The 13,805-nt window shown below is 47.7% G+C and overlaps 1 protein-coding gene across 2 annotated transcripts in view; it reads left to right on the forward strand.

The window, feature by feature from the left end:
* Positions 1-610: 610 nt before the first annotated feature.
* osbpl5 (oxysterol binding protein-like 5) overlaps positions 611-13,805 on the forward strand; it is a 31,330-nt gene continuing 18,135 nt past the window's right edge. For both annotated transcript variants that reach the window (XM_067234531.1, XM_067234532.1), the window contains exons 1-2: positions 611-689; positions 8,935-8,989. The gene's annotated coding sequence lies outside the window, so the exon portion shown is untranslated. The remainder of the gene's footprint in view (positions 690-8,934; positions 8,990-13,805) is intronic.

Genomic DNA, 13,805 nt, shown 5'->3' on the forward strand with positions numbered 1-13,805 from the left:
TTGAGCGGAAGTACGTAGGAGGGCAGAGACAGGCTAGGAGTGAGCCTCATCATGGCTCAAACCCAGAGCCAAAGAAAATGGCTCTGCTCAAACCTAGCCACCTTTGCAAAGGTAAACTAGCTCTGATTAAAGCACCAGCTAAGTTTACACTTAATAGTACAGTAGGCATTTAACGTTAATTATATCTACATATATATATATAACTTTGTGAGTGCAGGAAAATAACAGTTAGTAAACATATTTTATTCAATTCAATACATTCAATCTTACTTGTTGCTACGGTAATCTAAATTCCAACTGTCCTTATTGATGAACCACTGTTGAGTGAGTAACGTTAAAATAAACTGACGACAGAGATTGTCAACAAAAATCTACTTAAGTACAGTTACTTCCCCATCTCTGTATTTAAAATGTAGTTTATACAATCGGACCCGTACACCATGTACTTGTGACAAGTCCCTCCAGACAGTGGGAACATGCTACCACTAGAGGCGTCAAAGTCCCATAGTACACAACAGTCTCCAACTACATTCCAACCGACAGAACTTCCAGCTCCAAGTAGACCAGTCTGGGCTCCGCCGCCCACCCGTCATATTCTTATTCGTCAACAACCGAGAAGGCGATGAAGCAGTACAGGACTCACCGTTAACGGACTGTGAAAGGAAGTCCACGATTGGTAGCTTTACAGAGTGAGTACAATGCTTAAGTTTACCAAGGATAATATTTAAGGAAGCATTAACAAACAGGCTAGTAGCCCTAGCTTTTCTACATTTGCTTTCAAAAGCCATTGTAGGATTGCTAGCTAGCTAGCACTAACCGTATGCTAAGCTACGCTAACATGATACCATTGTCTATTAAGGTAGTATGGAAATATAAGGCTAATGATATGGATGCATTTATTTATTCAGCTATGTATTTAGTCAACATTTATTGAAAATCCAGAGCAAACCAAACCATAGCAATCTAACGGTTCATGATGCCCCACGCGGTGCGACCTGCCAGGCTGCCACTTGTTTGCATGGCAACCATTCCTGTCTCAAACACAGCCGAACAAACGACGTGTGACCGCTGCAAAATAGGATGCTTTTGTTGACCCTATGCTTTTGTAGTATGGGTTTCTTTCGTTTCTGCTATACCATTTTACGAGCTGCGATAAAGATATACACTGTTATCGCAATTAATTGTAGCATGATGGCTCGCCAGACAAGCTATTTTGTAATCGGCTGCAGCTCAGTATCAAATGTGGGAACTTGAATTATTCGGCTACGTGCGAGGATGCAACAGACTAACCTTTTAATTAGAACCTTACAGGCAATGCACAAGACTGAAGGCAGTTGTAAAGCTAGAAACTAGATTTGTGTTTGTGTAGCCATACTAGTGTAACTTGTCTGAGGTGTCCAGGGTCGACACACACAATATAAACAACCTAGTGCTACAGGTGCAGCATCAGCTCCTATTTTACAGGTGGCTAGTTTAAATTAGAGACAAATTATTATTATTTGTTTATGACTATGTAATATTGCACATTCCAATCGTGGTCATATTAGGTTGGGCTCGACTGCTTCAGCTTTGACCTGGACTGGTGGTGTTGCTGTCTTGACTAGATAGTAAGATTGTCTAGGTCACAGTCATTTGCATCTTCTTGAATAGTAGAAAATATCTATGGGGAGGATTTTCTGAAGTCTTGATGTATGTCACAACACTTAAGTTAGGTGTATATTTTGGCGCTGCTTGTGTTTTTTGGCAATGTCTGTTAGTGGTCTACAGTTCATTTTTTGTGTGCCAAAAATGAGGTTAGGCCTATTGGTTACAGGCACATTACTACGTCCTGACAAGTGTATACTGGGTAGCCCACAATGAGAAGGTGTTATTCCAGTGGTGTGCCCTGCACGCTCTATATCCTGGGTTCTAATCCCACTCAGCCTAAGGAGGTTATCATGTCGTGCTGTGTGGTGTGTACATATTGTATGGTGGGTTTGAGTCCCCCCCCCCCCCCCCCCGGCCCTGCAGGATCCACTTCTGCATAACTGCGTAAATCACCTTGTGGTCTCAACCCGACCACCCTGCGTTGGATAAAACTGTCTCTAAAACTAATACATGTACATTTATTAATTCAATTATTAATTTGTTCATTCCTTCATAAGCACAAGCTTGCTTCTGTATTGGACAGTGTAACAATGTAACACTTTGTTCAGATTGAGGATTAGGCCTAATCACTAAATCTCTGCCGGGTTAGGTTGTTCAATGAAAGAAATGTCTGTTTCAGTTTAGACCAGCCTTGGGCTGCGGACAGCTACGTTGTCTGACTAACATTGTGTTTCATAGATGGACTTGGTAGGCCTGCCCCTTCCTGTCCTTATCACAGAGCTCTCCAGTCTCTTTCATCATTCATTCTACCCATATGCTTTTGAAATATCGCTCTGATATCGAATGCCTGCAAAATGTCAGTCTGCCTTCCAGGCTTAGCCGGCCTTTGAGTGGAGAATATGTGAACAGACATCCCCAGTGCTGAGTCAATAACAGGAGCGATACTGGGGCTGGAAATAGGCTAATAGATCCCTGTTGCTAACCTGAGGGCTCACTAGACAAAGAACTATCCACAGATTAAAACTGTGTGTCTCCCTAGCCTGGTTTCTGCTGTTTCAACGGGCTTGTTGTGGTGGTTTGTGGTGAACAAAAAATTATTGTAATGTTGACCTCTATCCTCTGCTAGTGTTTTGTGTAGAGGGACATGGGCTATTGATTGAAGCCCCGCTCTGCTCTTCACTTTCACACTCACCCGAAGCCACCGGCTCTGCACTAATCAGGAGGGAGAAATGTAATGGTGTTGAACCCTAAGCCTATCATCTTGAGCTGTGGCTTTGCCCTGCCAGGAGCTGCTGCAAAGAGGGATAGAGAGAGTGGGGAGGAGAATGGGATGAGGAGAGAGAGAGAGAGGGATGAGGATGGAGATGGGAGAGAGATGGAGAGCTGGGTGATCCTGACTGTCTGATTCACTTTGCAAAGACGGTGAAGTGTGAGACCTTCACGTAGACTCCTAGTGAGAGACTTCCTCAGTGATAGCTTTGCCAATTCCCAGGCTGGGACTTGGGAGTAACACACACATACGAGTAGAGATGAAAACTGTTTCCTAGAACAGTTTTGAAAGGATTTGACATCTGTCTCCATGAGGTCATACGTGGTTGGCAACTGTTGAATTGAGACTCACGCTAGCTTCAGTCTGACCACAGTGGGTGTAGCAGGAAGGGAGTGCCGTAAACTGCTTGTTATATCTAACAACTGCTTACTATGGGAGTGTCCATGTAGTGGATTTGATAGAGGGGTCCAGGGCTGTTCCAGCTCTCCTGGGAGCCACACATCCCCCTCCTCTAATAGGGAAATCTAGGCTAACGCTGCCTTTCTTTCAATCGGGCCCTCCTCTTCCTTGGAGACAAGAAGTTCTCTGTTCTAGATTTTCTTTTGTCAACCTCTTGCAGAGAATGTGCTAAGCTAAGGAAGCTAACATTGAAATTCCTTACCTGAGGTCATTACCAAGTTCCCCTCTCTGTAAGGTCAGTAGCAGGTAGCGTGCTTAGATAAGCTAGGCTAAGGAAGCTAAGATGTGCAGTGCTGGTCCCTTGAATACTGAGGTTAGTACTAGGTGCCTGTGTATGAAATGTCAATAGCAGATAGGCCTAGTGTTTTATGCTAAGCTAAACTTGGCTAAAGAAGCCAAGATGTACCGATATTCGGCTTCTGAAATGTTACTGACATTGTCAGTATCAGGTATTGTGCTGGGCTACGGCAGGCTAAGGACGTTCTGTTCTGGTCCTTTTGAAGTCTGAGGTCAGTAGTACCAGGTTCCTCTCTCTGAAATGTCAGTATCGGTTTGTCAGTTCCTCCTCCTCCCAGCAGTTCCCCCTGGGTGTGATGGAGAAGCAAGACGACCCTCCCGCGTTCTGACCTGTCAAGGTGGAACCTTTAAATGGGCTGTGTGATCTGTAGCAGTCAAAGCAATCTTAATGGTATCAGACCTGAAATCACAGCTTATTCGAAATGGACTACAATCATCCCACTGTGTGCTAGTGAGGATTTAGTTGCACCTGTTGGTTGGTTGGTTGGTATATAGGCAAACCCATTGAAGCTTAACCCATGGCCCTGGAAATCTTGTATCAGCCTATTGCATCTTAGAGGTTTTCTTGCACAGGGATACCTTGCTCCGCTTCTGCTCTGGTGGTTCCCGTTCTATTTCTGTTTGTTCAATGAAGAGTCCGCCCACTCTCTCACGCATACACACCACTGTGTTGGAATGACCCTTGAACCCTGTGCTTTTTCTGGATTGGGTGGGCTGCAGCTGTGGCCTGTGTGTTTCCACAGTCGTTTAAGATGGACCTCCCTGTGGAGAGGACAGACGAGACACAAGGTGGAAACAAGCTCGTTGGAGAGCAGCCGATACAGTGACGAGTCAGGAAGCTTTTGAGCTTCGTTGAACTTCGGCCCTGCAGAGTCACCCCCCCCCCGTCCAGAGCGTCACATTTATGGATCCAAAGGGCGTTTCCTATTGCTATGGAAGGAAAGTCCACTGTCCTTGAAGTCTGTCGTAAAAGGTTTTCGTTTCACTTGGCTCAAATTGATGCCATCCTGGACCCGTCCTCTCTGGCACGAGGTGTCCTTCCTCTGATTGTAGCCAGAGCGAGCGAGGGGCTGAATGAGAGTTTGGGCCACCAGAGTCTATACAGGGAGGGAAGGGCTGAATGAGAGTTTGGGCCACCAGAGTCTATACAGGGAGGGAGGGGCTGAGGAAAGGACACTAACGATCAGAAGTCTCTCTGCCAGTGTGTCAGGTTACTAAGAGGGGAACTTGTGACACCTGAGCGAGCTGTCTGTACGTTGCCCACCTCCTCAGGTTTCTGCCCACCGCTTGTTTCCACAGCCCAGGCTTGTCACCTGAGCCACTGCAGGCACACACACAACCTCACCTCAACCTGGTCACCTGATGGTTTCCAATCATTACCTCGACATCTACATATAGACACTCATCACTCTGTGACAGAGTTGCTATAGCTGCACATTAGTGCTGGAGCCATGTTAGCTGTTTGATTTTTCTGTGGTTAAACTTCAGAAGAAGTGAGTCTCACCACAGTGCTCTGTGATCTCGCTGTTCTCTAAAGCATGATGTCATCGACGTTCTCTGGGGGTGTGTCTGGGGACAGCCCAGTATCCATTCTCAGCCAGTCTCCAATGTTTTGGGGAAGAGGATGCCTTCTTCAGCTGTGAAAGTTCTGAAACCAGGGCATTCATCAGATAAATAAGACATACACTTGGCTAAGTATAGGCCCCTGTAATGGAGCACTTTGGTGCAACTTCAACAGACTGTGGCTGTCACTGTGCTTGGGCTCTGAGTGGAACAGCTTCAGATCAGGGAGAGAGAGGAGGGCCATAGCACAACAGGACAGATAGAGAGAGCTAGGGAGAGAGAGGGGGAGAAAGATGGGGGGAGAGAAAGAGGGAGAAGACAAAGGAACGTCCTGCCGACTTCAGAACCCAGGAGGGAGAGAGAGGGGGTTTAGCCTAAAGCCACAAGATTTAAGAGAGTGAGATAGTAGCAGGTGAGATTTGACATTTTATTGATTGAACAGATGCTTTTATCCAAACTTACAAATAGTGCATTTGTGTGCAGCAGATAATCATGGATCAGAAGTGCACTGTTCTAACAGTATTTCAGTGTTTAGTGTTAATAAATGGTCTGTCTTTTTACATGACAAAACAAGGGAAATAAAGGGAGCCAGGGAGCACAGGCAGCAGCTGAATGTGAGGTCGGGTCGTGATTTGTGATTTGTAACCTAATTAAGGGAAGAGAACCCAGGTCCATTAAGAGAGCAGTACAAAACCTAGAGAGTTAGGTTTTGGCTAGCGCCTCAGGACCCAGCCCTCCTGCAGTCCTAGTGTATTTAGTATGTGTGCTCTGTCACACCTACGTGCTGTGCTGTGGTTTGGGACTACAACGTTGCTCAAAACCACCTTTCTAGATTGAAACCACGGGCGTGAAGTCCCATGTGCAAGATTCCTCTGCCCTGTGTGTGTGTGTGTGTGTGTGTGTGTGTGTGTGTGTGACTGCGAGCATTGAGTTGCCCCCTAAGGTCTCCTGGGCCAGTGTACGGTGCAGCTGTTGCCTTGCTTCATCCCAGAATAAAGCACAAGGCTGTGACCTCAGTGGAAAACACAGCCCCAGTTGCCCCTTAGAGAAAAGCCTGTTGTGAGGAGGAATAATTAGTCCTCCAGGTATTGGAGTGCACTTAGTGACTGCCCTCAACCCCCCTCCCTCTTCATACCTCTCCCCCCTCTCAAATAAATTGGACTGCTATTACCTGATTTGACCGAGCTGTAGAAATAACTCAATCATCTGTCTGATTGGAGGGGATGGACTGATGAGATGCTTGACTAATAAAATAAAAAAAACACAAAAAAACGATTTCCAGGCTAAAGGAGGTCTATAATCAGATCTGTCTTCCCTCAAATAGAGTAGTCCCCCTCTCATTACACAGCCCAACCCTGGGGCCTCATTAATCCACATCAGGGGGGTGGGGTGGGGGTGGGGTGGGGATCACCAGGGGCGAGGGAAGGGTGCTGATTATCCTCTTAATATAACAAGAAGTTCGTCAACAGTCGGACAGACACTGTCACAGACACACAGTCAGGAGGTCCGTGATCTCTGAGCCATCCTCCTGTTGCCATGTTTACCCTGGAAACTGGTTCTAGTAGTGTCAACAAATACCTGCTCTGCCCCCAGGGTTGTGTGTCCTTGTATCTGGTTCAGCCAGGCCCTGTTTAACGGCTTGGAGGTCACCACTCCAGATGTTTCAGGGTGTAGAAACCCTTCTTATAAGCTCACCACCAACATTTCACTCCCCAGACAAGACGTTGGTCTGCTCAAGAACGGCTTAGTCTGGTGCAGGGGTGCTCCAGCACACCTGACTCCAATGAGTGCTCGTTACCTGGCTTCCACAGAGCTTGATAACAACTCATTTATTTGAATCAGGTGTGTCTTTACATCCACCTTTTTCTGAGCCATCTCTCTGTCTTGATGCCCCCTCCTTCCCTCACCTCATCCTCTCTCCCCCTCCTTCCCTCACCTCATCCTCTCTCCCCTTCCTTCCCTCACCTCATCCTCTCTCCCCCTCCTTCCCTCACCTCATCCTCTCTCCCCCTCCTTCCCTCACCTCATCCTCTCTCCCCCTCCTTCCCTCACCTCATCCTCTCTCCCCCTCCTTCCCTCACCTCATCCTCTCTCCCCCTCCTTCCCTCACCTCATCCTCTCTCTCCCTCCAGCTATGTCAGCTCAGGGATTCTCTTTCAGTTGACTTCTTATTTAGGTTAGACGTACTGGTGTTATGCCCCCCCACCTCCAGCTCCTCCTGCTCCTCCTCCAGTACTGTGATGAGATTTAAAGGCACAGGTCTGCTCAGTCCATGTCTAATACATGGGGGGGGGGGTCATTTTAGACCCATCACCTAGGTCTAACAGCACTGTTATTCAATATAAAACACACTGATGTCAGGTGTGTACACAAATAATAGTTTGAATAGGGTGTGTGTGTGCCCTTCCTAGGTAGGGCTTGTAAATCCTGTGTGTACTTTTTGTTATTGCTTTTCACACGCACACACACACACACACACACACAACCCAGCCCCCACTCCCACAATACACTGGTCAGGAGTCATTGAATCAGTCGTTAGCTACCAGAGAAGAAAACTGGATATGAGCAGAGGTTTCCTGATTCCTAGTTGTTGTGAGGATCTGGTGACCACACCCTCCTCTCACCCCTCCTTCAGGAGGATCTGGTGACCACACCCTCCCCTCACCCCTCCTTCAGGAGGATCTGGTGACCACACCCTCCCCTCACAACTCCTTCAGGAGGATCTGGTGACCACACCCTCCCCTCACCCCTCCAGCCATCAAGCTGGTTGGGTTTGTAAATGAACAATATGACCTTGACACAAACAAGTTCTGCGCTGTCTGTCAGGCTACGCCCCTCCCTCACACCCCACCTCTCCTAACTTTCCCTCCAGCCAGGGCTTGTTTATGTGTGTTTTAGCACGAGGAAGTTTAGAGTTTAGAAGGGCTTTAGGAGGTATGTGTGTGTGTGTGAGTGATTGTGCATGCTGCTGTACACATGCAGGAGGAGGCTGCAGACCAGCCAGAGCCCAGCTCCCTGGGTCATATTCACTGCAGACCAGCCAGAGCCCAGCTCCCTGGGTCATATTCACTGCAGACCAGCCAGAGCCCAGCTCCCTGGGTCATATTCACTGCAGACCAGCCAGAGCCCAGCTCCCTGGGTCATATTCACTGCAGACCAGCCAGAGCCCAGCTCCCTGGGTCATATTCACTGCAGACCAGCCAGAGCCCAGCTCCCTGGGTCATATTCACTGCAGACCAGCCAGAGCCCAGCTCCCTGGGTCATATTCACTGCAGACCAGCCAGAGCCCAGCTCCCTGGGTCATATTCACTGCAGACCAGCCAGAGCCCAGCTCCCTGGGTCATATTCACTGTTCATGTAGAGCCTCACTGAGCGCTTTAAAAGGCAGACTGAGACTGGGTGGTTTTGTGCTGTGTCGGTGGCTAAGCCGTGCTGCAGTGAGGATTAGCTTCCTGCTAAAACTGAGCCCAGGGAGACAGCGTCGCTCCCTCGGGAGAGCGGGGAGGGGGTGGGAGAGCAGGGTGGGGGAGCAGGGTGGGAGAGCAGGGTGGGAGAGGGGGAGCAGGGTGGGAGAGCAGGGTGGGGGAGCAGGGTGGGAGAGCAGGGTGGGGGAGGGGGAGCAGGGTGGGAGAGCAGGGTGGGGCTCGGCTGGTGTGAAGAGGAGAGGGAGGGAGGGGAAGCATTGCGTTTTTAACGTGCGCACAAGTAGGAGGAACCTTTCTCTCATACGCTCTCTCTCACTCTCTCTCTCTCTCCAGGTGAGGCGCCGACGTTAGCTTCTGAATGTGGAGTCCTCTGCTGCCCAGGTGAAAGGTAGGTCTCTCCTTGGTAGGTCTCTCCCTGGCCTTACCCACTGCTAGCTAGAGGAGCATTAGCTGTAGTTCAGAAGGCAGTCTGTGCCCACCCACGGCCCCTCACGCCCCAGGCTCACCTGCAAGCTGCAGGTGTGCGTTTGATGTGTGTTTAATAGTCTGTGTGTTAGAAGTGTGTGTGGGCTGCTGTGCGCCTTGAGTCTAATGTGAGTGTGTCTGTGCTGCTCTGTGTGCTGTATTTTTTTTCTTGTACTTCTTAACGGGAACATCTTCTGTGCCAGGCCGAATCCGCATTTAGTCTGGCGGGCATGCAGAGAGCCTGCACAGCCTCCCACCGCCCTCCTGTGAGGGCTGACCCCCCCCCCCCCCCCCGCTCGCAGCGTGGCGAGGAAACAGGGTCACGTCCCCCAACGTTCAGAGTGCAGTTCAGATCTCTTCTACTCAACTTTCCTCTTTTTCTATTTTCTTTTAGATGGCTCTAAGTGGCAGTGCCTCTTAAAATAACCTCCAGATTCTTCCATTTCTAATCCCTGAAGTGGTGGCAGGAGGACGCGAGCCCTGGCTGTGTGGTCGGCCACGCTGCCTAGCGAGGACCTTGCAGGGACAGAACAGTCTGGCTGTGTGGTCGGCCACGCTGCCTAGCGAGGACCTTGCAGGGACAGAACAGTCTAGCTGTGTGGTCGGCCACGCTGCCTAGCGAGGACCTTGCAGGGACAGAACAGTCTGGCTGTGTGGTCGGCCACGCTGCCTAGCGAGGACCTTGCAGGGACAGAACAGTCTGGCTGTGTGGTCGGCCACGCTGCCTAGCGAGGACCTTGCAGGGACAGAACAGGAACTGTGTTATCTCTACAGCACGGCTGTATCTCAGGTGGCAGCAACAGTAGCTGGTTGTGTCCGAGGTGTCGGGGGTTGCCGTGCAGGAGAAGGCAGCAGGTGTTGCCCCTGGGTTGGGGGGGTAGTGATACCTCGGGAAGCCATGGAAAACACAACGTTTGCTTGGAGGACAGCTTTTATTTTCATACATAGAAAAGTACTATGAATAGCTGCCCTGTGCAGTTTTCCGGGATAATTCTTAAAGATATACTGAAGGCTGGATTGTGTGTGTGTGTGTGGTACATGGGTGTGTGGTACATGGGTGTAGATGAGGCTGGATAAACAGCCCCAGACACTAGTTCTACTGTTGTGTGCTCTGGTACTGTGAGGAGATGAGACCACCACACACTGTCTCTCCTGCTGGAATGTGTCAGGGTTGACAAAATGTCCTCACTACAACACTTCTGTGTTTGAAGTTGAAGGTCTCAGAACACTCACACACACAGCGTGGGGCTTAGAAGGCTGGTGTTGTGGTCATATCACTCGCATCAGGAAACGTTTCCACTCAGCCGCTCCCATGTTTGTCTTGGCTTGTGGAGCTCCAGTCAGAGTTACGGGATTTAACGGTTAATTACACATTAACTAACCTTGCACACCCAGTCCCCTCTCATGCCCTCTCTCTCTCTCTCTCTCTCTCTCTCTCTCTCTCTCTCTCTCTCTGTCTCTCTCTGTCTCTCTCACACACACATTAACTAACCTTGCACACCCAGTCCCCTCTCCTAGCTCCTCTCTCTCTCTCTCACACACATTACTCTCTGACACACTGGAGTTAAGTGCCCTTTATGGACAGTTCAGATAAGGTTTATAGTTATTTGCATGGGATTTACTGTGACGCTCCATAGCTTTTTAGTGCTATTGTTGCCTTGCTTCTCTTTACCATTGGAGCTTTAGTGTTGTGTACGCTGATTTTGGGCTTTGTGATGTCTCTTGTCTGGAGTGATCTCAAACACACACACACACACACACACGCAGGGCTTTGTGATCTCTGGTCTAAATCCTTCAAGGCTCCATTTCCGTCTTTGGAAACACCCCTGTCTGGTTTTGAGATGGATGTATCTTTACGGATGGATGGGCCTCCTCTGTTTCTGAGGGAGCTTTGTATTAACACTTCACCTGACCTCTCCTCAGAGGGAGGGATGGGAACAGATGCATGGATGGATGCATGGATGGATGCATGGATGGATGGATGCATGGATGGATGCATGGATGGATGCATGGATGGATGGATGGATGGATGCATGGATGGATGGATGGATGCATGGATGGATGCATGGATGGATGCATGGATGGATGGGGATGACACAGTGTAGTCCAGTCCACCACCAGTGTGTACCTTATGTTGTAATCTTTAAGAAGCCCTTTCAAATGTCATACAATTGACCAGTGAGCCAGTGATGGATTTATAGATTGAAATAATCCAAATCGTTCTTGCGATATAGGATAAAGTGAGCTGGGATATTGGACGTCTACTACCAGCTCTGTGGATTAGCTTTCAGAAAGCTACGTTGGAGCAAATGTAGCCCAAGTTTACAAATGGTCCAGGCAAGGGTTCCTCTTGATGTTACATTGCCCTGAGCATGCTGCTGAGCCGTAATAACTGGCCCCAGGATAGGGAAGCTCTTCTTTTGATCTGAGAACCACAGCCTTCTTTAATGAGCTGAATATTTAGAGACAGGAAAAGAGAGAGAGAGTGAGAGAGACCTTCATGTTTTTATTCATTGTGTTCAGTTTCAGAGTGGGGGTCATGTGCTGTGTTTGATGTGAAGCATCTTTCTAGAAGTGGCGCGACAAAACCAATCAGAACCATCAACTGGATTTCCATGTCAAACACTTATCACCACCACTGACTAAAATAGCAGCCATTGAAGACAAAAGACAGTTGAAGATCTTGCTGGGTGTTTTTAGACGGGGTAGCGGTCAATCAGCAGTCTCAGATAAGTGTATCTTGTGTCGCGTATTAATAAGAGCAACAGCTGTAGAAGCGAGAACTAATCTGACACCAGTCGAGACTCGAGACAGCCCACTGTTACCTGGAGCAGGCATGCGTGCAGTTGGATAAACGGCTTGGCAAGACCCATTACATGGAGAGTCATTGATTAAGCAAGCTAAACATCAGGCTGAACTTGCACTCTCGCGTCTAGTTGTAGTGATCTGACGTGTGTGGTTAGACTACTGGTTTAAACATTCATGACTGGGTATTGTGTTGCTGTCGCTGTTTATCTGGTTTGCTGGCTGTCTGAAGGACACACATGGACTGGCACCGTTCAGTCTGTCCTTTGAGCCCTGCACTCATTTTGTCCTTATATTTAGCCTGCTGGTTTATTAAAATAACATTTTTTTTCCAATATATATTTTTTTAATCTCGATCGTCAACTGAAAAGAGAAAAAGTATTGTGAGCGCCTAAACAGAACATATTTGTCTTGATCCAGGTCAAAACAAACAACCACCCGAACAAGAGAATGCTTTTATTATAACCTTTATTTAACCAGGAGAAAAAACCCATTAAGATTAAGAATCTCTTTTTCAAGGGAGACCTGGCCAAGACAGGCAGCAGCATACATACAAACGTAGTTACAAAAATACAAAAGGAGACAAAATATAGGAGTTAGTGTCGTAGCCAGGTACAGTCAAAAACATTAAAATTTTAAGGAATCTGTCTCTAGCTCTTTCATTTTGACAATTTAAAAGCATTAAGCGAGATTAATTCCTTTAGTTTCAAGACATTTTGCAACATATTCCATGCCGAGGGTGCGGAGTACAGAAAAGCCCTCTTTCCAATTTCCGTACGGGCTTAAGGTACAGATAGCATGACGCAATCCTGAGAACGCACAGAGTATTTCCCGGCACTCTTCTGCTTTATAAGGACACACAAATAGTGCTCCTGAAGATATAGGCATTTTCAGTTGTAATTCACGAGACAAAAACATGTGTGTGTGCATGCATCACTTCCACATGCTGCACAAGACAGGAGAACAACTTCCGGTAGCTAGCTGTTAGTTCAGCCGTTTCAGGAGTTTCGGTAATCTTCCCAAAATGACAATTACGATCTATAAAGGATTCTATGTTGCCGCCCTTCAAGCAAGAGGAAAAAGGGGTTCAAATTGCACGTTTTTGTACTACATCGACAACTACAAAGGTAAGGTTTATCAAACTCAAACATTAAAAATAGCTTGCTATCACTACCCTGCTAGTTAAGCGGATTTGAGCAGTAATATTAGCTAGGCTAGTTAGTTAACACTTTTTAGCTACATTATAACGTATTCGATTATCTCATTGTCAGCGTGCTTGCTAGTCGTTAATGTTAACTGAAATAATTGGTCTGTACCTTATGGATAATGTAAAATGTATTTCGCAGTTTCTAACAAAAATCCTAAACGGGAGAAATTATCTCCCCCTAAGAGCGACCTCTTATAAGTCAAATGGAAAAAAAAAAAACGAGTGTAGGGTTAAGAGACCAATAGTTAAGGGTTGACAACCTGTTCTGGTTATTAAAAGTCACGTTTCTAACTTCACCTGAAGTTCTAACCCTGGCCTATTTTCCCCCGGAAATATGTATCGCTGTCGTGTGCATACATTTACATTTAGTCAATTAGCAGACACTCTTATCCAGAGCGACTTACAGTAAGAACAGGGACATTCCCCCGAGGCAAGTAGGGTGAAGTGCCTTGCCCAAGGACACAATGTCATTTGGCACGGCCAGGAATCAAACCGGTAACCTTCTGATTACTAGCCCGATTCCTTAACCGCTCAGCCATCTGACCCATACACCGCACAGCATACACCCTACTCCTTACCCTGGATCTCTCTGTGTCCTGGTTCTCTCCCTACCCTGGTTCTTCTCTTCTGTGGGTCTGGCTCACCCTACTCCCCATCCACCGGCCAGACTCACAGCAGAGAAGAACCAGGACACAGAGAGAACCAGGGTAAGGAGTAGGGATGCAGC

Source organism: Osmerus mordax, chromosome 4 (assembly GCF_038355195.1).
Source record: "Osmerus mordax isolate fOsmMor3 chromosome 4, fOsmMor3.pri, whole genome shotgun sequence".
NCBI classification, from domain to species: Eukaryota; Metazoa; Chordata; class Actinopteri; order Osmeriformes; family Osmeridae; genus Osmerus; species Osmerus mordax.